This window comes from Equus caballus, chromosome 18 (genome assembly GCF_041296265.1).
Source record: "Equus caballus isolate H_3958 breed thoroughbred chromosome 18, TB-T2T, whole genome shotgun sequence".
Taxonomy (NCBI): Eukaryota; Metazoa; Chordata; class Mammalia; order Perissodactyla; family Equidae; genus Equus; species Equus caballus.
The window spans coordinates 40,020,792-40,048,664 of NC_091701.1; the positions used below are offsets into that span (position 1 = coordinate 40,020,792).

The window sequence follows — 27,873 nt, forward strand, 5'->3', positions numbered from 1 at the left end:
ATCTAGATTCCCTCCCCCGCCCCCCACACACACATCACCAATGCATCTGTCTGGAGAGGCAGAGAAAGCCCCTTTTCAGGGGCCCCTTACAGTCAGCACTCATATCCGAGGGTTTCGCATCTGCGGATGCAACCAACCCAGGATGGGAAACTGTGGTTACGGAGCGCCGACTGTATTCATTGTACTATGCCGTTTTATAGAAAGGACTTGAGCATCTGCAGATTTTGGTATCCGCGGGGGTTCCTGGAATCAATCCTCCATGGATACCGAGGGACAACTGTACGTGGAATATGGAAGTTGGTGCCTGGTGTTCCAGGTTGAATTTAGAGCGGATGTAGGTTTTTGTCATAAAAATGGTGTTATATATGAAAGTTAGGTAAAATGTATAGGTGAAGTGGGGATCTCAGGGTACCCTGCAGGCTTTGGGGGCCTGGCCTGGTACTTGGAATACAGTTTTTCATTGACACAACCCACTTACAGATAGACTTTTTTTTTTTTTTTTTTTTTAAGATTGGCACCTGAGCTAACAACTGCTGCCAATCTTTTTTTTTTTTTTTTTTTACCTGCTTTGTCTCCCCAGATCTCCCCAGTATATAGTTGTATATTTTAGTTGTGGGTCCTTCTAGTTGTAGCATGTGGGACACCGCCTCAACATGGGCTGATGAGCGGTACCATATCCACGCCTAGGATCCAAAGCAGCGAAACCCTGGGCTGCCAAAGCGGAGCTTGTGAGCTTAACCACTCGGCCATGGGGCTGGCCCCCAGATAGACTTTTGAAACACTGGATAGGTGGCGTCTGACATTCTGGTCCACTATAAGCACTCTCTTAAATTGCAGACAGAGGGAGGTGAAAAGCACCCTAAGCTAGAAATTAGGAGCCATGCCTCGAAAATCTGGGACCTCGACAAACCACCTAACATTTCATTATAGCTTCCTCCTTTTAAAAATGCAGGATTTGGATTGCCTTGATCTAAGATACATTTCAGCTCAAGATTCCCAGAGTCCTCAGTGTCTTTCTTATTTTTTTAAGAAAATAGGATTTCTTAAGCATTTGTGTATATAATCAGTCCTGTACCCCTTCCTACCCCAAATCATGGCAACAAGGAAGTTGGGGATCTCTTTTGAGACTTTTGAATCTCCTTCATGTTCATCTTAAATAGTTTTTTCTTTTTTAGAACAGTATCATTTTGGGAAGTGAGGGGAAGGGATTAAAGCATACAACGTTTTCGAGGTCTTCCTGTCTCCCTGCACCTAGTCTGAGATTAACCATGGTGGTTCAGGCCAGGGAAAGCCCTTGGGATTTCACCTTCACACTGATTGAAGCCTGTGAGAAGTTTATTAAGGCAGTGAGGTACCGTGGTTAGCAGTCAGACCAGCAGTTCAATTCTGGCACTTCTGTTTGCTAGGTGTGTAACTTGGTAAGTTATATAATCCCTCTGGATCTCATTTTGCTCATCTGTAAAGCAGAGTAATAAGAGCATCCACCTCATATGATTGTTGTGAGGACTAAAAGAGTTAATGCACGTAAAGCACTTACAACAGGGTCTAACTCAGAGCCAGCACTTAATACAGTGAGGTTATTATTTTTACTTTTACTCTGTGGTACTTAATGATGCTTTCTGTAGCATCTGCTATATGCCAGGTAAATTATTTGATTTGCTTTCTGTCATGTTAGTCAATCTGGTTATGAATCTAAAAAAGATATTTCAGGGGGCTGGCCCCATGGCCGAGTGGTTAAGTTCGCGCGCTCCACTGCAGGCGGCCCAGTGTTTCATTGGTTCGAATCCTGGGCGCAGACATGGCACTGCTCATCGAACCATGCTGAGGTGGCGTCCCACGTGCCACAACTAGAAGGACCCACAACAAAGAATATACAACTATGTACCAGGAGGCTTTGGGGAGAAAAAGGAAAAAAATAAAATCTTTAACAAAAATTTAAAAAAAAGACATTTCAGGAAAGAAAGAAACTACTAAAGGAAAATAATTATCAGTTTGATAGTTTGTGGAGATTGCCTGCAAGGAAGAGAACCTAGCAAAATAAATCAAATAAGGGCCTGTTTAAAATAGGGAAGTTATACCTTCTTTATGTCAGCAGTACTTAGAAGCATGTAAACACAAGTAACCAGCACATGTAGGAGGTTTGGGTAAATACACCTTAATAAACTGTTAGGTTTAAAAGATGAAGACTGATCATGTTATATTACAGGAGCCAGAAGTGGAAACAATTGCAAAATGTAGAACATGCCTTTTAAATATGTATACAACGATTGCATTTGTAATTCTAAGTGGTAGTCATTTTATACAATGTCTCTGCTAGTCAATGCATGAAAGTGTTACAAAGTGTTAATCATTTAGGGACTAAAATGCAGCTTGTATATTAACTCTTTAAGCTGCCTTTTCTGCGCGAAATTAATCACACTTGAAATTGGCAGGAAACCGTCAAAGCAAGACAGTCTAGAGAAGTTTGGAAGATACTTGATGTAAACCAACTGACAGTGGTTTAATAGGTATCCAGAGGCTTTAGTTCTAGTCCTGGCTGTGCTACTAAGTGGGTGTGTGTCTCAGCAAGTCATTTAACTCTTCTGGGCTCTAGTTTTTCTCATCTGTGAAATGAGGGAGTTAGATTAGTTTCTCTCGAGTTCTTCTAGTACTTATATTTCCCGACTCTTAGAACATCAAGCATTCTCATTCCATTGTATTTTTCTCCTCAGCAAGAATGTACCATCTTCTCCTCAAGAATTATATTACAATTTACCCTCGGGGATAAGAGAAGAAAATTGAAGTTGTCTGCCTGAAATGCTCAGCTCCTGAATGTATAAGTGTTGCAGGCAGACAAACATTTGACTCTGTAACAGCTGAGTTAGTGGCTACCCTCTTGGACTTATTTATTAATAGCCAGTCTGTGCTGCACATTTAAGGTTTAACCCCTGACTGAGACTAAATTTTCCAGAAGTTGGATAGAAACAGAAGGAGAATTTAGGTGGTGGTTAGAGGGGACTAGTCTTATTAAAATGAGAAAGACCCCCTTACCATTTGCTTTGGTTTGATTTGTCCTGAAAGGTCTGATTTGTCCTCAAAGAAATTAAATAACTGACACAGAGTTGTTCCTCTGCAAAGACATAGTGCTTGGTCACTTTATGTTCATAGAAACTCACTGATCCATCTATCATTATAGAATATAGATACTTTTAACCCTAATTTTTGCATATAGACAACCTACTAATGTTCAGAAATTGTGATGGATTTCAACAGGATGATATTTTATTTGGATTTGTGCTCTTGGATTTGTGTTTAAAAACAAAAAAGGCAATTAGGGGCTGGCGTGGTAGCGTAGTGGTTAAGTTCTCACATTCTGCTTCAGCAGCCCAGGGTTCGCCAGTTCAGATCCCTGGTGTAGACCTACACACTGCTTATCAAGCCATGCTGTGGCAGGCATCCCAGATATAAAGCAGAGGAAGATGGGCACGGGTCTTAGCTCGGGGCCAATCTTCCTCAGCAAAAAGAGGAGGATTGGTGGTAGATGTTAGCTCAGGGCTAATCTTCCTCAAAAAAAAGCAATTAAAAAATCCAGTGATGAGACTTTCTCCTAGTTGCTGTTCTCTTTCACAAAGAGAGAGAGAAAGAAAAAATCCCTGTAGAACTTAGGCATGTATACATCCAGAAACAGTGGTTTAAAAATATTGAGATTGGAGAGCTAGCCCAGTGGTGTAGTGATTAAGTTCGTACGCTGTGCTTTGTTGGTCCGGATCCTTGGTGCAGACCTCCACACTGCTCATCAAGCCATGCTGTGGCAGCATCCCACAGAAAAATAGAGGAAGATTGGCAAAGATGTTAGCTCAGCAACAATCTTCTTCAAGCAATAAGAGGAAGATTGGCAACAGAGGTTAGCTCATGGCCAATCTTCCTCATCCCCTCCCCCCCCAAAAAAGAGAGATTGGCTGTTTCCTTTTGCTAATGCAATAAGTACATTATTTTCAAAAAGGAGGATCAGTTATACTACTAATATATGCAATATTAAATGAATTCTCAGTGTCGTGATCAAAGTAAACAATTGAACATGCTCTTCAGGTTCCATGCCTTCATGAGAAGTGTAAACACTCGTGTAAAATGGAAACCAGTAATAACCACTTTGCAGTGAATTGCATCGTGTTTTCTGACATCTGTACCCTGGAGTGAATGGGAAACAAGGACTGATCTAGTTAGAAGTAACTTCTTACTCCTGAGTACCACTGGGTGTCCAAGCAAGGGGACTAGAAGCAATTAAGCTTCAGATATTTGCTGGATTGCTACTGTGTGTGAAGTGTTGTGTTCTGTTTTGTATACTTATTTTAAAAGATATGTCATTCATTTTACTTCTGATAAATCAACGCTCATTAGTCCCCTGCTCTGTATCAGACTCTGTGCTAGGCCTCATGGCCAAAAAATTATTTCCCCCAGGGAGTTTTACAGTCTATATTGGATTCATATTGAGAGTCTCCATCTTTGAGGAATCTGTGATTAATTTTACAGTCTAGTTGGGAAAGATAAGACACACAAACTGGAAAGAGTTGTCCTAGAAAACTTTGATATATAAATAAATATGCAAAATTGTTCTCTAAGTGTTAAGGATGAGCTGTAAAATGACTTGTATTAACTAGGTTTTAGCTAAACCTACCTTTTTAGTTGTGTGTTACTTGTTGCATTACCAGAATCTAGATAGACAGCTGCGTTAACCACTGTCATTGCCTTTCTTTGGAAAAGGCCTGCGTCTGAAAAGATGCTCCTTACCAACGATAAGCCAGTGATTTCGGAAAAGGTTTTAACATGAACTTGAGTATTTGGGGTATATTTCCTGAAATACTTTGCCACATAGCCCATGTAAAATAATTCGTCTCAATGATAATGCATCATTTATGAAGAACCATAATTTATGCCTGAAGACTTGCCATCTTAAGTACGTTCTTATTTCCATTTTCATACAGCAGTACTTTGCTTTATTGTGTTTTGTGCTTTTCTTTATTCTTCATGCAATTTATATGCCTTTATAAGTCCAAACTTATTATCTGTTATTGAAAGTATTCCCTTCCGTTGTTATGAATAAACAGGAGAATGCTTTGAAGATCTCTTGTGACTTCTGCTAGAATAAATGGTCTCATTGAATCTTACCTTGAATCTCAGACTTATGCACTGGTGGGAATTTTCCACTTATCGTCAATTTGTCAATGACTGAATAAGCAACAGTCAGTTTTTAAAAAGCACTGAAAAAGGAATCAGAATACCCAACTGGACTTTTACAAGAACTGCTATTTTTTTGAGACCTGTGATAAACAATTCAGTTGTTAAATGTCTAACTCAGACTGTCAGTAGGAGAAAAATATGTGTCAGTCTGAAATCTTTGGACAGTATATTGGCAGGTGTCAATTTTCCGAAATATTGTTTGTGGGTCACTTGTTTGAAACTCTGAATACAGTTTCCTTAGAAATAACATAAATCCATAGATCCATCGTCCTAAGATGTAACCGGAGTATATCTGTTCCACGTTCCCATGGCCTTCTTCCCTGAGCTGCTCAATACAAGGAATTTTTTTTTTCCCCTTTGAGCTTCTCTCCCTGCCAGGCTGCCTCTCTCTTCCCAGAAGGTTCTTCTTCATCAGAGATGGGCCCGTTTAAATCTCCTGACAGAGGAGTGGCAGCAGGACGGGCCTGTTTATATTTAAATCATTTTATTCTTTTATTTATTTACTTATTTTATTTTTATTGCATTCATAATAGTTTACATCAATGTAAGATTTCAGTTGTACAGTGTTTCTTGACTGTCACCACATGAGTGCTTCCCTTCACCCTCTGTGCCACCCCCCCACCACCACCACTGATCTGTTTTCTTTGTCCATGTATTTGTTTGTATTCCACATATGAGTGAAATCATCTGGTGTTTGTCTTTCTCAGACTGACTTATTTCACTTAGCGTAATTCCCTCTAGGTCCTTCCATGTTATTGCAAATGGGATGAATTTGTCTTTTTTCTGGCTGAGTAGTATTCCACTGTGTGTGTGTGTGTGTGTGTGTGTGTGTGTGTGTATACCACATCTTCTTTATCCAATCATTGGTCGATGGGCACTTGGATGGCTTCCACATCTTGGCTATTGTGAATAGTGCTGCAGTGAACATAGGGATGCATATGTTATTTTGGATTGTTGATTTCAAATTGGGTGCATAACCAGTAGTGGGATAGCTGAGTCATATGGTAGTTCTATTTCTAGTTTTTTGAGGAATCTCCATACTGTTTTCCACAGTGGCTGCATCCGTTTGCATTCCCATCAGCAGTGTATGAGGGTTCCCTTCTCTCCACACCCTCTCCAACATTTGTTATTTTTTAGTCTTAGTGATTATAGCCATTTTAACAGGCATAAGGTGATATCTTAGTGTAGTTTTGACTTGCATTTCCCTGATGGTTAGTGATGTCGAACCTCTTTTCGTGTGTTTACTGGCCATCTGCATATCTTCTTTGGAAAAATGTCTGTTCATCTCCTCTGACCATTTTTTGATCGGGTTGTTACTTTTTTTATTGTTCATTTGTGTGAGTTCCTTATATGTTATGGAGATTAACCCCTTGTCAGATATATGATTTGCAAATATTTTCTCCCAGTTGGTGGGTTGTCTCTTTGTTTTGATTCTAGTTTCTTTTGCCTTGCAGAAGCTCTTTAGTCTGATGAATTCCCACTTGTTTATTTTTTCTTTTATTTCCCTTGTCTGAGAGGACATGGTATTTGAAAAGATCCTTTTTAGTTCGATGTTAGAGAGTGTACTACCGATATTATCTTCCAGAAGTGTTATAGTTTCAGGACTTATTTTCAAGTCTTTGATCCATTTTGAGTTCATTTTTGTGTATGGCATGAGATAGTGGTTTACCTTCATTCTTTTGCATGTGGCTGTCCAGTTTTCCCAACACCATTTATTGAAGAGACTATCTTTTCTCCATTGTATGTTCTTGGCACCTTTGTTGAAGATTAGCTGTCCCTAGATGTCAACAAAAGGAATTTTGTCTTTTTGTATGACTTAGTCTTGACCTCTAGTCTTTCTGGATACCTTAAATGAATGAATGAGTTTTGAATTTCAATCTTGAAATGCCTTCACCTATTACTGTTGGATAAACTTCGCTCTGCCTAATACCAGCCCTCTTTCCTTTTATAAACTACTTCTGTAAACTTTTTGGTCTTAAACCCTCAAAATTACTTATCATGTATGTTTCACTGGAAAAACTGCATTGTGCCTTGTAAAAGAATTACCTTTGTAATACAACTTGCTAGATAAATAACTTATTACATCAAATTCCTTACTGAAAAACATTAGAAGATTTTAAGTAGATTGATTCATGTTCATTTTAACTTTAATTGCTTGGATCATAACTATGGCGAGATGAAGTCTTACACAGGACTCTTTCTCATGCTGTTAATGTGCAGCCATCGCGCACCACGAGCAGCTTGGCCTGGCTTCGGCAGTATGACATGGAGCGAACTTTCCATGTCCTCGCCTTTTGTGAATTAGTAATACCTTTTGTATACTCACTGATGAATTGAGGTCAAAAGTAGATGTAATTTTAAGCACATGAAGTTTTTCAAAGGAAAAATGTTACTAAAATGATACAACTATAATTAGTACTATAAAATTACATAAACATTAAATGTAATAAAACAGGAAATTTCATAGCTTATTTTGACCTAATGGGTGCAGCAAACCTTTGTTTAGTTTTAATAGTGTCGTTAGAAATACTTTTAAACATTTTGGTGGTTCCTCCCCCAACCTCAAGTAATCACTGTGACAAAATTTGAACAAATTATAATTTTTAAAAATTAACCTTTCAATTGTGAGATGATTATGAATTCACATGCAGTTATAAGAAATAACACAGAGACCCTGTGTACCCTGTACCCAGTTTCCCTCAGTGGTAATATCTTGCAGGACTTAGTACAGCTTCACAGCCAGGATACTGACGTGGATACAATCAAGATACAGAACATTCTCATCACTACAAGGGTCCCTCATGTTGCCCTTTTTCAGTCACACCCTCCACTTCTCTTCCGCCTTCACCACCTCCTTAATCCCTAGCAACCACTAATTGTGCTCCATTTCTATAATTTTGTCATTTTAAGAATACTATATAAATGGAATCATACAGTATGTAACTTTGGAGTTTTGTTTTTGTTTTTTTCTTTTTCACTCAGGGTAATTCTTTAGAGATTCATCCAGGTTGTTACAAGTATCAATATTCTCTTCTGTTTTACTGCTTAGTAGTATTCCATAATAGGGATATACCACAGTTTGTTTAATCATTCGCCTGTCGAAGGACATCTGGGTTATTTTCAGTTTATAATTGCAACTTAGAAATAGAGCTGCAATAAGTATTTGTGTACAGGTTTTTGTGTTATCATAACATGAGTTATCATAACACAAATGTGTTACCATAACACATTTCTCTGGGGGAAATGCCCAAGAATGCAATTGCTGGGTTAAATTATAATTTTTTAGAGCTTTCTTTCTGTAATTATACACTGAATTACATGAGACCTCAGTAATTTAAAAGTTAGATTTCTACTGTTGGTGAATTACAAAACTTGTCTATAAAATCAAGTCTTTCATCTTTTGTTACTGAGTATTTTACAGGTATTACCTGCTATGAGTTTACCTTGTTTTTAGCAAAACCCCTTCATTGATTTTAAGTGGAATTCATGAAGTTGCTTTGTTGCTTGACTTTAGGGTTTGTTTCTTTCATGTTTTGTTTTATCTTAGGCAGCAAGTATATTTAATTTCCAGTAACAATACTGTATTTTAAAATGTAATTGTTAATATTGCTTGCTCAGAATTTCAGCTGTATATGATGTGAACATCTGTAGGTAATATTCTTGCAAAAAATTGTTTATTTTGTGCCATGCTAACAGGCAAAGTGGGGGTGGCAAATGAAGACAGTATCATCGTATGTGATTGGAATTGATCCAATTGGCAGGTGGAAGCCAAGTGGACCTGATGCTTTTAAAAGCAAGGACTCTTCTTACTTTCCTAAAAGAGAAGACATTTTCTTAAGCACAGTTCTCTTGTTCCCCCCACCCCAACCCCCCCCCTCGTTTTTCCCCTGCTTTTTGCATGACTATTGTAAACAATTTCTGCCAGAGAAAAATGTTGAAATTGTATCTGGCCTAAATAAAGTCTTCACAATTGATCATTTGATTGTTTTTATTAACGTTCTTTCTACCTTGAATGTCAAATATGTTTCTTTTCATAGTTTAAAATACTACTGGATCATTTAGTTAGTTCTATATGTTGGTCTGTGTTGCTTATATTCTAATATTTTTATCAATGCTTTTAGCATTCATAGTCTTCTGAAATCATAGCTGAGAAGACAACTGACGACTATGATCAATCCTAAAATATAGCTCATACAGTAACATTCTTCTTTAACACTGTGCTTCTAAGGATTTGATCCTCTCTGTATATTTGAAAGATATAACCTCAGCGACCTTTAATTTCACAGAAATGTGAGCTTCCCAACAAGTTCTATATTTCCTGAGGGCTTGTTTGTAGGTAACTCGTATGTCTTCTCTGCCTGGTGAGCCCGTGGTTTTTTCTTCAGGGTCTGACTCGGTGACCCCTCCTTAGTGAAGGCTTCCTTGGCCCTTCTCTCCACATTTAAACCCTCCCACCTGTGCTTCTTAGCGCTTTGCACGAAACTCTGCTACAAACACATGTCACGTTGTGTTCGAGTTGTTTCCCTGACTCTGTTCCTGGCTGTGTTGTGAGCTTTGCCCAGGTTAGGACTTGTCTCAGCCATCATTGTAACTCTCTCACCTAGCACTATGCCTGACTATAGTCAGCACCAGGGGCCTGCTTGGGGTGAATGAATAGTTCAATGCTTTGTTTATAACCTTGGTGGTCTCTCTCTCCTGTAACCTTCAGTGACTCCCCATTGTTTACCATGCAGGACGGCTTCAAATTCCTTAGCTGCCTACCCTTCACAGTCAAATCCTATTCACTCGCCTTCCTGAACCTTCCCCTTCAGTCAAAGTAGTTTCTACTCACTGTTCCCTGCCTCCTTGCACTTGACGTTTAAATCTTTGCATTCCTCCAAGACCTAATTCAAATCCTCCTCTGTGTGAGTGACCTTGGAACACTCTGGCTAACAGTCGTCTCTCCAAATGTCTTTACTTGTTCTCTGGCTTTTAGTGATAAACTCCCCATGGTGGTTGTTCTGTTGTATTGGACTGTTAATTTCTACTGGTTAACTTTTCTCTTGTTTCTTTCCTCCAAGTAGATTGTAGTTTCTAGAGGGAAGGGTCCTTGTCTTGTACATTTGCTGTCCCTAAAAAAAGTGTCACATTTCAAGTAGAGGTGACTCAGGAAGTAGAGCTGGTGTCCACTGGTGATGTTGGAGGGCAAGGTCAACCTCTAATTTAGGCATCTGAGATGTACACAAAAAGGCAGTCTCCCATTTGTTCTTCTTTCATCAATGGTTATTCATGAAGCATCTCGGATGTGCCAGTCTTTGGTAAATGTTTAGGTATTTTGGATCTATATATAAAGATCTGTATATCTCTAAATGTAAAAATATTTAGATATTTTGGAGACCTCACTTGCCAAATAAGGTACATTAAAGTGAAGTTTTGATAGTTTATTTTTAAAGACCCCATTCGCCAAATAAGCTGTATCAAGTGGGTTTTGCTGCTCTGAGTTGTCTTTTATTTTTATTATAGGACTGTCCCACTTTGAAAAGAATGAAAACTGACTGAGAGAACAAAATTTTCTCTCTTGCAATTTTTGTTTTTAGCAATGAAAAGATTGTGTTTCTGAAGCTACAGAGTTATGATGTCCAATATGGTAGCCACTGACCACAGGGGCTATTTAAATTTTTAAATTAAAAATTCAGTTTCTTATCCTCACTAGCCACAGTTTAAGTGCAGAATACTCACATATGGCAAGTGGCTATAATAATAGGCAGATAACAGAACATTTCTATCGTTGCAGCAAATTCTATTGGAACTGGTATGGAGAGTTGTTGGGACCAGTTATAAATAAAATAAGATTGTAGATGCTTTTAGAGGAAGAAAGCAAAATAACATGGCTTTACAGTTTCCAAAGCATTTATATTAATATTAATTTAATCCTTCTAATAACTATAAAATAGGTGATATGCTACCTTCATTTCACAAGCAAGGAAATTATAAGTAAGAGAGTCACGGTGAAGAATAAAAAGAATCAGTAAGTCTTAAACAGTATTAAAACCTATAAATTCAGTTTGTGGTTCAGTTCTTCATACTGAAACAAAATAGTTGCCATTGAGTAGTTAGTCAATATTTGGTAAGTGAATTTTGGAAAGCATTTGATGTACAAGAATGTGTGATACTATTTTTGCCCTTACTTAAAATCTCATTAAGTTTTAAAAATCTCTATTGGGCTTTTCTTTTGAAATTTTCAGCAGAATTCAGTGAATTCTAGCCAACTGTTTATTTCTGAGGCCCAGTGCTGCATGTGGGGAGGGGTGTGGAAAAGGCCTAGGCCCTTTGTTTATGTCCTACAGTAAGGACGTCAGCTCTGGGAGGTGATGTGACAGTAGCAGTTGAGCCTCGGAGATCCTGGAAATGTCGTTGCTGATGACAGAGAGGCTTGATTGTCTTCATGGCCGTTGTCCCCTCAGGTCTGCCGGAGCCTTTCACCCCCTCCATTCCATCTTGTGCTGAGCCCTGTAGGGGCCCCGCACATGTGGCAAAGGCAGCGTGGTTGTCCTCAAGAAGCTTGGATTAAAACTTTTGTGTAATTCTGGCGATAAAAGAAGGAAAACAATTGTGCTGTACCTCTCCGAGTCTTAGTTTTGCTTTGAAAATTAAAATTAAAAGCTTCCTGGAACACATAGAAATTTGAGTATGCAGAGAAAGTTAATCCACATGGGAAATATAATTCATTTCGTATGTAGAGTATCACGTTGCTTCCTAATCATGAGAAAATCAAAGCAGAGACCTCCCCCTTCCCTTATTTTTCCTTTTAATGCTGACCTAAGACACATAAATTTCATCTGATTTTAAGATTTCCAGAAACTAGCTTCAAAGCAAAAAAAATATGCTGACGTACAATTTGAGTTGCTTTAAATGAATATATCTTTACGTTTCGTGTTTGAAATATTAAACATATAACAGAAATCTGTGCTCCAGCCCATGGTCTTATTTTTCACTGCTTCTGAGACCCTCCTCAGAGGGAAAGTCGAGGCTGTGGCTAGTGTGCAGGTCGCCTCCCTGCCTCTGTCTGACTCCATTTGGCTGTAAAGACGTTAGAACTGATGGAGTCAGTCTGAAGAGAGATTTCATTCACCTTTTTTGGATTCATTTTAATTTTTAGCTTTGTACTGAGCTTTTTGGAGCAAAGAAAGAGCTGAGGAAGAATACATTTTCACTCTGTCTTTTAGAAACCATTGGATAAGATACATTTAAGTTTTGGCTATCTGTAGAATGAGACGATAATTTAAGCATGTTTAATTTTTCAATCATCAGAAGTGTCTAAATGCCTTTGTTAAGTTTAATGTGGTATCTAAAATGGGATTACAGTTCAATGACTAGTGCTTCTTTTCTTTGAAATAATGCTTGGTTCAATAAATGGCAGTTAATAGAAGAAGGAAATTATCCTGATTTTGTAACTGTGAATAAGATTGGAGAAATATTAAAACAGGCATTCATTGATATTTAGGTTGGATTCTACTGCTTGTGTCAAATCAACTAGAAGAAGAGATGAATCTTCCTTCCAGGGTGTCTGCTCGCGTATGTGCGATGAGCTTCTGTTACTGCAGTGATGTGCACAATTTGAAATGAAGCACAATTCTTCATGTCAGCACTTGAAGGCTTTTTTTTTGACAACGAGCAAAATGTTAGACATTTCAGTGTGAATAGCTCTCATGATCCAGAAAATACGAGCAGACAATTTAATTGTTCTTGACTGTAAAAATTAAATCTGATACTAAATTTAATCCAGGCATCTATTCATGTAGGACTTTTTCCCTTATTTCAAACAAAACTTAAACTTGCATGTCTAAGCAACTGCATTGATGTAACATTCAGAAGAAAATTCATGCTAAGTAATTTATAACCCATCCTCCTTACTCCCCGATTATTATTAATTTTATTATTTGATTTTCCTCCCTCCCTCCATAACCATGCTCAACTCGTCATCTTTAAACTTTTCTTCCACCATAGCGCCCTCTTGGGTCATGATTTTCTCTCTTTTGCCTCGAAGGCCTGGAAAGATTCCTCTCCCCTGGGTGGCTCCATAGTGTTTGTTGAGGAGGGGTTTAGGCTGGTGGCCTGGCTGAAACTTGGGACTGGGGTCTTGAAGCTGTGTTTGTTAACAACCATGCTGTTTTTAGGTTAGACTCTTCGTAAAATGGGTGACTTAGCTGTACTGACCAAAATTCACAGCTGCAATGGGCTTTCACCAGTGCCCAAAGGGAGAGGGTGTTTTTGCTCTTCCCTGGCAGTTTAAGGCTTTTGTTCCACAGTACAGATAGGATAGAAGGAACCAGATGGGATTTTGTGCTTTTCCCACAGTGGCTGCTGTTCCCCTCCCCCAGGCTGCACCTAGTGGGAGGTGGTCTCAGGTCAGTCCCCCACTCCCAACCCCATGTGAGGAAGATTGGCCCTGAGCTAACATCTGTGCCAGTCTTCCTCTATTTTGTGTGTGGGATGCTGCCACAGCATGGCTTGATGAACAATGTGTAGGTCCATGCCTGGGATCTGAATGTATGAACTCAACCACTGTGCCACTGGACCAGCCCCTGGCCAGTCTTTTATGGTCACACCTGGGGAAGCCTAGGGAGAAGAACCTGAGTGTGAATTTGCCCCTCTCTGTGGGCCTAAGGGGTTCTATTCCTCTTGCTTGCCCACTGTCAGCCTTTATCAATATGCTAGAAATTCTAGCTCATTTCTTACTAGCATTGAGCAGCATCTCCCAGGTAAGCAGGTCCATGCTTGGAGGTGGCTCTCTTCCCTTAATTTTAGGTTAGTTGGTTATACTGAGATTTCAGCTTTGGTGAGTTGAAGAGAATTGCGAATGGATAGATTGTGTGGTGTTTTTGCTGTCATTAGGGTGAGATCTCTGCTCTTTCTTCTTTTCTCCTGGAGAAGTGTTATGTATTTTTATAGCTGCTTTGAAGAAGCTAATCTTTCCACTTGAAATACCAAAAACCTCTGGCTCCACTTTTAAATCCTTTTATTAGAGCTTTTTTATTTTTCGATAACCTGTGTGCTGTCTCCCCACTAAATTGTGGACTAAAGTCATGAAAGTGACCTTACTCCTTTTTTTAATCCTCAGTGCCTAGCAGAGTTCCTTGCACAGAATGAGTGCTCAATAGGATTGTAGACATTGTAGTTTGCATTTTAGTCTAAGTGAGGGCCTTTTTCTTATTGTACTTAATGGTGGCAGCATATTCTATCTGTGCCCTGCCCATGTCTAATGGCACTCACCACCAGTTCGTTGTCTTCTGACCCAGTAGCTTCCTATTGCAAGCTTGGGACATCTAGCCTGAAGGCTTTCTCTGCCACCAGTGTTGGGTCACATCAGAAGTGCCAGGAGATTATCACCCTGAAGAGCAGCCCTCAACCATCAACTAATGGGACCCGGGCCGACTTCATCACCCCCTAGTTGAGACACCTCTGAGACCTGCCCTCTTCAGGCTCCCAGGCCTGAGCCACATTTGCTCACAGCAGTAACCTGCTCGTTCATACACCCTGTACTGACTTCCTTCCCTGGCCTGTCTCACTGGTCCATCTCCCAGGTCAGTTACTTGCACTTAAATCCTTGTCTTGGGGTCTGATTCTGGGGAATTACAGCTCGCTGCAGACAGTTACAATTCACATAAATATTCAGACATTTAAAGTAGTTCTGTGTATTAGGAACAGTCTACAAAATCAGAGACTTCAGTATATATGCAATCTTCTTTTTTTTTTGAGAGGAGGAAATATAGCTCTCAACAGATTTCCCAGTGGTTCTCTGCTTCTCCCCTCCCCCTAGAGAGTTAGGATAAGTTGCAATAAAGGAAAATAAACGTCTTGTTTTTTTCTTTTTAACTTAAGACATTAGAGTAGTTCTATCTCTTTCAGAGGACTGGCGCATGGAATCTTTTTAGATGCAGTCAGGAAATCATCGGGGCAGTGTAGGTACCTACGTGATCAGATCTCAGTAACTGGGTTTTAAAGATATGAGTTCATGTTTACATTGATGCTACTGGTTTTCTTCATCCGCATGCACAGGAAAAATGTGCTGTAGTGTCACATTTTGCGATTCTTTTCCTGCACTTTTGAAATGGGGGCTCATCCTCTGAAATTTTAATTGAAATAATATAGTGTTAGTCTTGGATTAGAGAACTGCTATTTTAAATATAGGAAAATTCACTTTAGTTTTTTTCTGATTATAAATGTGATTTGTACTTTTGTAGAAAAATCTTTAAACACAGAGAAGGACAAAAGAAGAAAGTAAAACCCACCTATATTTACTTGCGTCCAGAGGTGACCACGTTTGGCATTTTGTTGTAAATAATCAAATTCCTTTTTAAATTTATGACTCTGTTAAAGTTAAGCCACAGGTATCGTGATCACACTTATCTGAGGATAACCCTGCTGATGAGCTTAATGCTTTTAGAATGGAAGACTTTTTTTTTTAAGGATTGGCACCTGAGCTAACAACTGTTGCCAATCTCCAATCTTTTTTTTTTTTCTGCTTTATTTCCCAACCCTCCCCGCCCCTCCACCCGTACATAGTTGTATATCTTAGTTGCAGGACCTTCTAGTTGTGGGATGTGGGACGCCGCCTCAACATGGCCTGATGAGCGGTGCCATGTCCGCGCCCAGGATCCAAACCCTGGGCCGCCGCAGCGGAGCACGCAAACATAACCACTCGGCCACGGAGCTGGCCCCAGAATCAAAGACTTTTGATTCTCCAGAAAGGGTGTTAGAAATCATCATACGCAGTCCCTTCCTTTTACAAGAGAAGAAGCTGAGATCTGGAGAGGTAGCCGTCCAGGTACATACGCATGCCTGGATTAGGAGGTGGACCTGCTTTCCTCAGTGGTTGTGTCTGTGAGTATCTGCAGCTTGGTCGTCCTTTGTGGGAACAGGCTTTTCAGGCTTGGCCTTCCAGGTTCCTGATGAGTCCTTCCCTTGGTGGATGTCAGATTGTTCTCTGCAGGCCACGTCTCTGCTTTACTTCTTAAGATAATCAGTTTGCTGCTCCAGGGGTCACTTCGCCTTAGGTTACTGTGGAGTGGGTATTTGGGAAACATGACTTCAGGTCGAGTAGCAGGCAACAGTGGCAGGTGTGCATCATCTTTGGAATCTCTGTTACTGATATCACTTTGTCATCCAGTCTCGAAGGCAGCTCTAAGTCTTAAAGCTGAAAAACAGTGAGACCTAAGTCTTGGTCTGAAGCCCAAACCAGGTATGATGTTAATATCCCAAAAGTGTTAGCCAGGTTGTAAAAGTTATGTTGTTCTTATTGAGAGTTAAGATCTCTTTCTGTCATTTCATGGAGTAATTTTGTGTTTGGTTTTAGGTTTTAAGTTGTATGAGTCGTTTTTATCTTTGTATAGTAATTGCCAATTTGTGCTTTTAAATTTTAGAAAGTACTAAAAAACACCACACACACAAGTATTATGGAATCCAGGTGTAGCCCCAGATTTGACATTCAAATGTCTTAAAAAAAAAATGCAATCAAACTGTTTTGCATATTCAAAATGTACCTTTTTCTAAAAAAGTAAATAGAAGATCCACAGTTTTTCTGAATGACTCAAATGTTCAGTGTAAGATGAATCAAGTAGTTGATCCCTAAATCATTCATTTTCACTGTGTCACCAAAACATTCAAATGACCTTCTCCGTCTATTCTTGGACTTATTATTTTGATGAAATGGCCTAATCCAGGAAAATTTTTCTGTCTCATGTTAACTAACTGGCCTTAGTACTTGAAGCTTTGGTCTAGTGGTGCATTGTGATGTTGACAAGTAAATATGAGAAGCTAAACTACAGATAACAATTGAACAAAATCTTATGCCCTAGAAGTTGCGTGGAAGACATTGATGAGGTGGCAGTTAGTGATGCGCTAAAGAAATTTGCATCAGAATTTCTCTTCTATTGCTGTAGTTCAATTAGTTTGTTGCTTCAAGTGTTAGACTTGGAGGGGGAAAAGGGCCTATCCATGCCAGCCAATTTAAAAATAATCTCTTAAGTGGCACAGTCAAACCCTGCCTATTAGTGCTAGTGGAATATAAAAAATTCAGTCCTGTGCAATGTGGAGTTGGCCCACTGCCAGGTTAATGAAGTCACAAAAGTAAGTCTGCCTACGGAGCTAGCCAGCCACAGATTTCAGTTTAGGCACCAATTCGGTTATATTTAATTATTTTAGATATGAATTCACATTATCCAAATTTGCCTAGTGTAGGGCTATCTTTTGCCCACTTTTCTATTGGACTGTTTTTGTCTCTTTCTGGTTTGGGAAGTATGTATTTATTAGAGATATTAATTATTTTGAGAATATGTTATCTTAAGAATACTTTATCACAAGATTTTGCTGTAATTTGTTCATTACTTAAAGCCTTTCCTTCTTAGATACCAGACTAGTTCATATCCTGAATTTCTTGGTGACCAGAAACAAATTCAGGATAGGAACCAGTTGGTGTCCATTAGTCATTATATGAAAGTAAAGCAGTAAAACTGTCATCAGAAATTACAGAAATCTTTAGTCCTGGTTAGGTGTCTCTGATTTAGGAACACTGGCAATGGCCACATCTTTAGGTCTGGAGTCTGAACATGACCTCTTAGTTTGGCCAGAACCTGCTTAAAACTCTTAGATGTCTACATGCCCAGTGCTGTGCCTGATAGGGAAGACACCCAAGGGTGCTTATTGCATTCCATAAGCTTTTAATCTACAGTCTCCCTTCACTATGGGGCACCGAGGAGAGGAAGAAAACTTATTGTCAGCAGTAGATGGTGGGCCCAGCTGATTCAACGTCACAGGAAACTTTCTGAAAACTGCAGGTCCTCTATGATTGCATAGCATCCTGGCCAGGGTACAATGTTTCCCATTAGCCAATTTAAATGAGAATTCAGGACTTTAATCCTTCCCTCTCCCCTCAAAAAATTTAAAAACAGGAAATTATCTAGGCTGACTCAGCTGGAGGTGTGCTTTTTACAAATAAGGAATTGGAAGAAAACCATGCCAAAGTGAATGAGTTACTTCACTGCAGCAGAAATATCAGCTCCTGTGCCACTGAAATATTAATTATGGCCTGATGTCTCTGGAAGCCAAGCAGCAGAGGACAGACCCTGTAAAGAAAAGTGAAGTACCAGTCTTACAGCAGGGCTCCCTGAAATTCTGCTGTCATATTGATCAACTGGAATTAGGTTGAGGTTCAATTTCCTAATTAACAAAGTTGCTAAAGCCCCATGCCGGCTAAGCTATAGGGACCAGCCTCTGAGGTATGCAGATAAATAAGTGGAGAACTGTAGTAATTCTTCGTGTGACCGATAAGTCAGGGACAAAGTTTGTCTGTCAGCTCTTGTGTTCTAGAGAGAAATTTCTGGTTCAGGCTAAAAACATTTCAGTGTTCTAAAATAGACTGGCAGAGGTTAGAGATCCTAAATTTGCAGTTTTGTTTTTGAAAGGGTGTGGTTTGAAGTTCAACCTCATGTTAGTTACAAGATGTGAGGTTGTTGAATAAAGAGGAATTTTAGCTTTATCCCAGATTATAAAGACATATCACAATTTAGGTCAAGTTTTTTTTCTAATTAGGAAAGCATCCAAAAAAATTACTTCTGTACCTTAAAAGTAATCACATTATGTTGTATGTTTTTTTTCTCCCATTCATTAGGTACTGTAAGATATTATAAGGTGAAATGCTCACAAGCAGATGACTTGCTATGATTTTGACCTTCAAAGTTTAATAAACGCTTTGGATGATGCTGGCAATATATGTGGTCTTTAAATTCCTTGTACTAAAAGATGCTCACGTTTTAGAAGTGTTATACTAAGTGCTGTTGTACAAATCAAGACAAATGGAATCATCAGCGAGCGTGTGCCCTCTGCCTACTGTCCACTGCTCTAGCTTGACAGAATCTCATCATCTTCTATGAAATAGCTTTGTAAATATTTTGATTGAGGCACCTGAATTATTTGTAACGGCTTAAACCTGAATCAACATGGTGAAGCACAAAGTATGAATCTTCAACATAATATTTTGGTCGTTCAAAAGCATAATTTGAACTTTTGGGGTAAATGAAACTGGTGATCACTAATGATAATGGGACTTGTTTAGAGTTTTTATGGAATATTTCAAATACAGAAAAATACAGAGAATAATGTAATGAACAAACTTAAAAAATCTTGTTTTGCCCAATTTGCTTAAGATTTCTGAAGTTGGTGTTTATCCTTTTCATTATGGTTTTTTTTTTTCCTACGTACATATATTTTTTTGAATATGGGCTTTTAGATGCTGGAAGTTTTTTGTTATGGTTATGATTTCCTGTCTCTTTTCCCCCAGTATTAGAATTAGTAAATTCCATCCACTGAGTACTTTGATGGAAGGGACTTGTTCTCATTCCTTTTCTGGGCTGGGCTGCCAAGCCAGCGGTTCTCCAAGAGGTTTCTATTATTTTTCTTTTTCCATGAGTAGGAGTTACTTAAACAGCGTTTCCGCCCCCCCAAGTCTTTTCAGTTCTCCAACAGTTTAGATGTTAAATACTAGTTAACTTTTAAATGCAGCATAATTTTTAAATTTTACTTTTCCTTGATATATTCCTATTTAAGCTTCCATGGGCAGTTTGATATTTTTGTACTTAAAATGAGAATCTTGATATACTTATCAATTTGGAAAAGAATTCAAATAATATTCCTGTAATAAGGGAAAAAAACCTTTGTTAACCTACAACAGTTGGTAGTTCTGTTCTCTCATTGATGACACCTGAATAAGAGTTTCTGACTATTTATTACTAACCGTAGTCTGCCATGCCTTAATTGTCTGTCTGTGCTGTCTAATACATATCCACTAGCCACATTTAGCTATGTAAGTTTAAATCTAAATTGAATAAGGACCTCAGCTCTTTAGTCACACTAGCCACATTCCAAGTACTCAGTAGCCACATGTGGCTGGCACCTGCCATATGGGATAGCGCAAATACACATTTCCATCTTCCCAGAAAGTTCACTTGGACAGTGCTAGTCTAGATTTATTTTGTTTTGAAGTTTTTTTACTCTAAGGAAAATATCAGTGAGATTTAAATTTTTTCTTAACCTGAGTTAGCTTAGAGCCTTATAATATGAAACAGAAACTTTAGGGAAAGTGTAGATCATTGTATTGGATGGTGGTACACCTGTACATGTTTTTTCTGTTAACATTGTCCTTCACTCCTGTGTATTTCATGTGTCTTTGATATTTGTAGCAATCTTCTTAATACCTCTGAAGTCATTTACAGTGTAAAATTTTTGTTCTTGTTATTGTCCTCCCCTAAGAGGTCAGATTGACCTTCTGAAACTCCTTTGAAATCTTACTTGCAGGTAACAGTGTGAAAGGAGAGAATTGAATTCTGAAGGTGTATGATGTGATGGTTCTTACCCTATACACAGACCAACTAACTATTTGAAGTAGCTTTTCCCCATTCATTGTGAAAATAATAAATATTGCTGGCTAGATCCTGAAATTTAGACATCAAAAGTAGTTATTTAGCCCATCTCTAAGTCACCAGTGAACAAGCCGTCTGTTCACTAATGTGTCCTTAGAAAAATCAGTATTTTGAGCTGGGAAAGTTAGTCTCTTCTGAAACGTTAAGTATTTGGGACCTGTGATTGGTTTTCTTTTCTTTTTTCTTATTTGTTCAGTTCTCATGGTGGATTTAACTTTTTGTCCTGAGTTACTTCTTCTCAAATGCTCCCTAATTTCTAGTGCCATTCTGGGAATTGTTGATCCTTTCTCTATTTTTACCTTTCTGTGTTAGAAACAGATTGCTCTTCCTGTCGTGTGTTTTTGTGTTTTGTGAGTCTCATTCTGTCCTTACATTGCTAGGTTTGTATCTTCAACTTGCAGGACATGATCCCTGATCATCTCTCATAAATTTCATGAGTCAATAAAGTTACCTGGACACTAATTAGCTCTAGCTAAGCATTAGTGACAAAATATGTACTATGATAATGTTATAGAGGCTGTCAGGGTGGCAGGTTGGAAAGAAAGTAACATTTTGTGTATATAGATTGTGTTTGGGAAACCTGCTATCTGGAGAGTAATTTCTGTTTGCTTGTTTTTTTGTTTGTAGTATTTTGGAACTTTTTAAAGCCCTTAACATTGAAAAAATTCTACAAGACAATTTTTATTAAAGTTAATTGTTTTTAACTCTTGAATTTATTATCATCTTAATAAAACTGACTGAATTTGGAATTATGTTGTACTCTAAGAATATGCATGAGTAAAATTAGGAGATAGAGACGTTAACAGATAACCTGAAAGATGTTGGTTTTCATCAGAGTTCTGCGAAGTATTTTAAAAACTGCTAGTTAAGTTCATTGTCAGCTGATTTGAGTTTTATTTTCTCATCTTTTGCCAGCCTGACTGATGAATCTGTATAGTGTGTATGAACATTAAAAAGTAAGCATAATAAGAACGTGAATAGTTGCACATTTTACTGAGCTTTTTGATTCTGAGCTAAGTGCATCAATTCTGCTTGCCTTTGAGAACTGAAGCATTGAGGTTCTGCTGTTCTAAGTGTCCATTGCTGTTCTGATTTGGCAAAGCTGATAGAGATGGTCATGGTTCAAGGTTAGCATTTCTTCTTCATATGCGTGTTGTTGTCTATTCTTAGGAAGGTTTTTTCCTTTATTTGCTCTCTTTCAACTTTAATGACTAAACTTCCTGGTCCATGTTGGATATGCGCATATATGCCTTTCTGGAAGAGAACCTTACCTAATGAGTTCTCTGGTGTATTTCCTGTGATAAAAATGGTGACAGTTGACCTTTATACCAAGTGACATTTTAGAAAGTTGTATAAATGGACTTTCTTCCTTTACAAGTGGGTTGTTAGGCATGAACCTATTCTTTGAAATGTGGTTACAGGTAAGCACTGTAAACAGAAGATTTCCTGGTTCTGTAAACACTGAGCACTGCTAATAAGCAGAGAGCTAGCGCTGCCCCATGTGAACTTGTTAGAAGAGAGTGCTTAAGGTAGGAAAAGTTCTTCAAGTGGCAATCAGAAAGATACAAAGATATTGTTACTGGAAACCATCCAGTCTAGCATACTCGTATCTCACACCAGTGTACCTCATTCAATTGTGCCCAAGTGCCAGATCTTTAATAAAGAAAAAAAAAAAAAGTCATTTGATTAGGTCACTTCCGTACGTATATGGCTTAGTCATTTGATTGTCACTTCCGTTCGTACTTGACTTACCGTTGCTGTGTGATGAAGACTGAATGCTTGGCCGTGACCTACAAGTAGAGCTTCCACACTGGCAGCTTGGCCTGTACACAAGTCCAGATTTCCAGCTTCTCTTAAAATAATAGTCATTGTTTATTGAGTGCTTATTATATGACAGGAACTATTCGAAGCATTTTATGTGAATTAATTCATTTAATCTTCACAACCCCAGGAGCTCTATTTTACAGAAGAGAACACAGAAACACGTCACAGTGAAGTACGTCATCTAAAGATACACAGCTAGGAGGTGACATTGCTGGAATTTCAGTCCACACCACTTAATTGTAGGCCCCATGCTCTTAAACACCCACTGTACTGCCTGAGATAGGCTGTCAGTGTAACCCATAACACCACTGTTCATAATGTCTCGTTTATTTGTAGAATTATTTGATTGCAGTCTCTCTCCCCGACAAGTCTATAAGCCCCAATAAGGAAGAACTACGTCTTGTCCCCCTTTATGATTGTGTTTTTTAGAGCCCGTTGCAAGCATCTGACATGTACTAGGTGTTCAGTGTATATTGTTGAATGAATATTTCTAGTTAAATCTATGTAAGCATTAGTGGGGGAATTGAAACTAAAAGAATTTAAAAAAAAATGGAATTTGATAAGGAGAATTGGATTTTATAACGTTTAATTTGTAATCATAGTAAAATTATTTTGGAGATACTTGGCAGCTCAATTTCCAAATTCTTACTTTTGTGATAGGATATAGTTCAACCAGTTTCTTCCTATTTGAGTATATGTAGATATGATATAAGATGAAAATTTTATCATTTTAAGTTGTGTGAAATATGGAGACAATATTAATTGTGTCATAAAAAGTAGAACTTTTTTCCTTTATTAAAGTAATAAATCATGGTGAAGTCAAGAAATTTAAACAGAATGTGACTGAACATTTTCTGCTGTATCAAATCTAATGGGTTTTTTTGAAAGCTAATAGTTTAGTGGCAGTGTAAAACTTGAGTTTTAGGTGAAACTGAAGACTTAAAGGAGAAAGTTTTGAATGACTGTGAGATCCATAAGACCTACAGAGGTCAGCCAGCTTTTTGAGCAGTGTATAAGCTTCACTGAGAGTTGTGGGGGGTTTAGAACAAAGTGGCCCATATTCTAATTCAGCTCTTCTCAACTAAGCTGTGAGGCAGAGAATTGATCAAATAAAGCATGATAAATTAGTACCCGCTGCATGGCAAGCTGAATTTGGGGAGCAGTCTAGAAAGATGTACCTTTGTGTGTGACCAGCAACATGCCATTGTCATAAAGTACACAATAATGGTGACTGAGAGTCATTCTGTTTTGCTTGGGATGGTCCCTCTTGAGCATGAACAGCTTGACACTGTATCACAGACAGTAAAACCTGTGAGTCCAATGACAGTCTTTGTAGGTTGAACAAGACTGTTTGGGCAATAGTCATTTCAGTCGTTAGCTGTGCATGCAGAGAATGGTTATGGTCAGAATTAGGGTAACATTTTAAAACATAAAGAAAAGTATCTTCCCTGTAACTTATATATAACTTCATAGTCATGTACCTGTTCCCAGTCCTGTGATATATTCCTTTTGAAATGTCAACATCCTTATATAAGGAGTAACTATAAACAAGGGTGGGACCGAGAACACAGAGAAGCAAGTGGCTGGAGCGTGGAGTTTATCACTTGATGACTCATCCTGTAGTAGTCATCTCGGCACTAGCCTGTCAGCTTTGTGTGATAGTTAAAGTAATTGCAAGTGACATAGTGGAGCCTTAAGGCCATAAATAGGACATTTTTAACTGGCACAAAGCCCAAAACCTTTTTAAAAGTGCATTTGTATAAACCATACAATAGTTCTGTATATTTTCTCATTTACTAATTGTCTTCACCATAATCTTTGGGAGTATATAATATTATCTTTTTACACACCAGGAAGCAAACTAAGAGAAATCTGTGACTTGCCTAGGATGTTGAAACTAGTGAGTAATTAGAATCAGAATCCAAACCTTAGTTTTCTAATGTAAAAAGGAAAGTCCTCTGTTTGATCATGCTATTGCTCTGAGTTAATGTGGGAGGTGTTATATGTATAAAGTACCCATGAGTTTAGAGTTTTGGTTTGTTTGGGTATAATGTTTATATAATAGTTCAAGTTAAATTTAGAGAGACTTCTTGTGTGTGTGTGTGAGGAAGATTGTCCCTGAGTTAACATCTGTGCCCATCTTCCTCTGTTTTGTATGTGGGATGCCACACAACATGGCTTGATGAGTAGTGTAGGTCTGCACCCGGGATCTGAACCACGAGCCTGGGCCGCCGAAGCGGAGCCTGCTGCACTACGCCATGGGGCCTGCCCCAAATTTAGATAGACTTTTGCTGAAAGAACTTGAATGTTCGAATAGTTTCTGGAAATACTACTGCACACTTGTTTTCTTTATACCGTTTGATTGCTGAGTCAGGACATTGTACTACACCACTGCCAGACATCCTGGCTCGCAGTGACTCAATGGTGATGCATGACTGAATGAAAGAAAGGGAAAGAGAAACACAAATTTTGCAGGTATTTATGTCTTGTAAGAGAAGCTCTTTGGGGAATACATACGGTGATGAATTATAACTTGTAAAATAAGTAGAAAACTCCCGAGATGTGCCTAAATCATAAATGAAGTGTTGCTTTGTTTCTTCAGTTATGTAATTATTCACTTCGGAATTCATTCCGTAGGATCAGGTCATATTCTAGGTAGACCCTTCATTCTTTTCAATTTCTCCCTTCTATACCCACAAATTTATCACTGCTACTTACTAAATTATTTCTAACCATTGTCTGTGATCCTACCGTAGATTTCTGTACATGTGCACTACAGATCAAATTTTACATTCTCATGAAACGAAATTATAAAACTATTTTTGAGAGAGAGCTGTAAGATGTATGTAGGGTATATACTTAAAAAATGTGGGAAAGCTTGATTTAACAAGTATTTGTTGAGCCTACTATGTGCTAGGGGCATCCTCTTCTTTAGCACTCACTAGCGCTCATTATGTGTACTGGATTCTTTTACCTCTTCCTCCACCTTTCTTCATTTCCTTCAGAGATGCCTCTCCATTTTGTCTTACTCTGACCTCTGAGGCTTTTCCAGAGATGGTGCCTTGCTGAATTCACAGATATACCATGTGCTGTTTCTTTTTTTATCTGTACTTATATTTTTTTCTGGACTTACATTGTCCTGCCACTTCTAACTACTGTGAGGAAGGATCCACGAGGAAAGGATCTTCCCCAACTCTGTCTTGACTGTTTTACACTCACTGTCTTACTTATATCTGGATCTCCAGTGTATGGTAGTATGTGGTACTCAGCTTGTAAGATAGCCCCCAGATCCCCACCTCCTGGAATTTGTGCCTTTGTGTAATCCCCGCCCCTTGAGCATGGCTTGAATTTATTGTTCACTTCTAATGAGTAGAATATTCCTTAGGACGAAGGAATGTCACTTCCAGGAATATCAGTGTTTTTAGTATCGTGATTCTTGATAGCTTTGTTGTGAAAGAACCTAGCATCTCCTCCCGAGTCAGGGAGAGGATGAGGCCTGTGATTTGTTTAAAAAGAGCTGTCCAAAGGGTATCTGGAAACAGACAGGAACAGGTGTGTGAGGCACTGTGCCTTCAAAAGAATGCTTGTCTTCATTTCTGTTGACTACCTTAGTGATCTTGGAGAAGGTGTTACATCTCTCTGAGCCTTATATTCTCATCTCTACAATGGATGGAGTTGAACTTAAGGATTTTGATAAATTTCAATTCACATTCTCTACATTCAGAAATCTAATATTTTGCTTTTTGATAATGTTTCATTTAAAACAAAAACAAAATAATTCCATCCAGGTACAGCAAAGTTCTTTCTTTCCCTAAGAAACCATATGTTATAGGTATAAAATTATTTCCCGGTTTAAATCTTCTGATATTATTTCACTGGATATTAGCATATCTGGCCTTCTCTTTTTTAAGTTACTATTTATAATAACTTCCTAGAGTTATACTTTTTATAGTCATGAAGGCAGTTTTAATGTGGTTAGATTATCTTAATCTTTTAGAGTTGTGTCCCTGACAAATCAAAGGGGTTTCTGAAGCTAAAATTACATGCTAGGGGAAAATGATATGTATTCCTTTCTCTACACTGCATGTATTTTGTTCCTCCTATGGAGTTGGTGTGACATGCCTGAAACCATCTTCTATACTCTAAAATGTTCCTGGTATCTAACAATGGGGCTCAAAATGTTGATATGGGGTTCCCCTGACCCTTCGGCCTCCCAGCTTAGCTGGATGCAGGCAGATGGTTTATTGCAGGGAGCCCTCTTTTCAGAGCCCATTTCCTCTCAGGGCCAAGATTTATTATTCACCCTTTCTTTGCAGTGTCAGAGGGTCAGAAACTAGATTCTACTCAATGCATGTAAGCCCTGTGTTATTCATGTGGTTTACAAAATTTTCTTGTCATTTGGAATCAGTGGAAATAATTTTTAAAGCTGTGGTTATCAAGTGACACAAAAGTATGTGTGTGAGAGGGGCCGGCCTCGTGCCGAGTGGTTAAATTCATGCACTCTGCTTCAGTGGCCCAGGGTTTCGCCACTTGGGATCCTGGGTGCAGACCTGGCAGTGCTCATCAGGCCGTGCTGAGGTGGCATCCCATACAATGCAACCAGAAGGACCTACAACTAAAATATACAACTGTGGACTGGGGGGTTTCAGGGGGAAGAAGACCAAAAAAAAGGTTGGCAACAGATGTTAGCTCAGGTGCCAATCTTAAAAAAAAAAAAGTATACGTGTTAGAAACGTAATGATGTGCATAAGGACGTCCATTCAGGTGAGGAGAGTTAGATTCCTTGGGTCTGCCTCTTGTGCTGATGAGCTCTAAAACCCTGGCCACAGCCCTCCCTCCCCTCACCTCCTTTGAGAAAATAACCAACAGTGTGAACCATTTTTCTTTAGCTGTTGCTCATTATTAAGGAAACAATTAGGAGTAATCTTATTTTCAAGTTGTGTTTTTAAATAGACACATTAGGGATACTACATCAAACAATGGGATTTACTTAAAATATTTTTAGTCAATTTAAGGACATGCAATTCATTACTATCAGATGGCATCTACCTAGGATTTTTGAAGGGTGAAATGGGGATACTTGTAGCCAAAATGTGTGAATTTAGATTATGAACAGTTACTGTACCAGCAGAGGGGTCGGTGCCACTGTGAACATACGATGCGAGGGGACTTAGGGCATTAGTTTTCCACCTTCCCTGTGAGGCTTCTGGTCCCTCTGTGATAACAGATATGGTTACCAAATCAAATTTAAAAAACTCTTCGGAGGGAAAGCAAAAGTAGTACCTACGAGGAAAAACATATTTACTAGAATTTTTTGAAGGAGTTAAAACATCCATAAGTAACGTAGATGTGTTTTTCATAGACTTTCAAAAAACCT

The 27,873-nt window shown here is 38.6% G+C and overlaps 1 protein-coding gene across 49 annotated transcripts in view; it reads left to right on the forward strand.

Annotated features, from left to right (window-relative positions):
• PKP4 (plakophilin 4) overlaps positions 1-27,873 on the forward strand; it is a 228,323-nt gene that overhangs the window by 4,850 nt on the left and 195,600 nt on the right. The gene's annotated exons all lie outside the window — the stretch shown is intronic.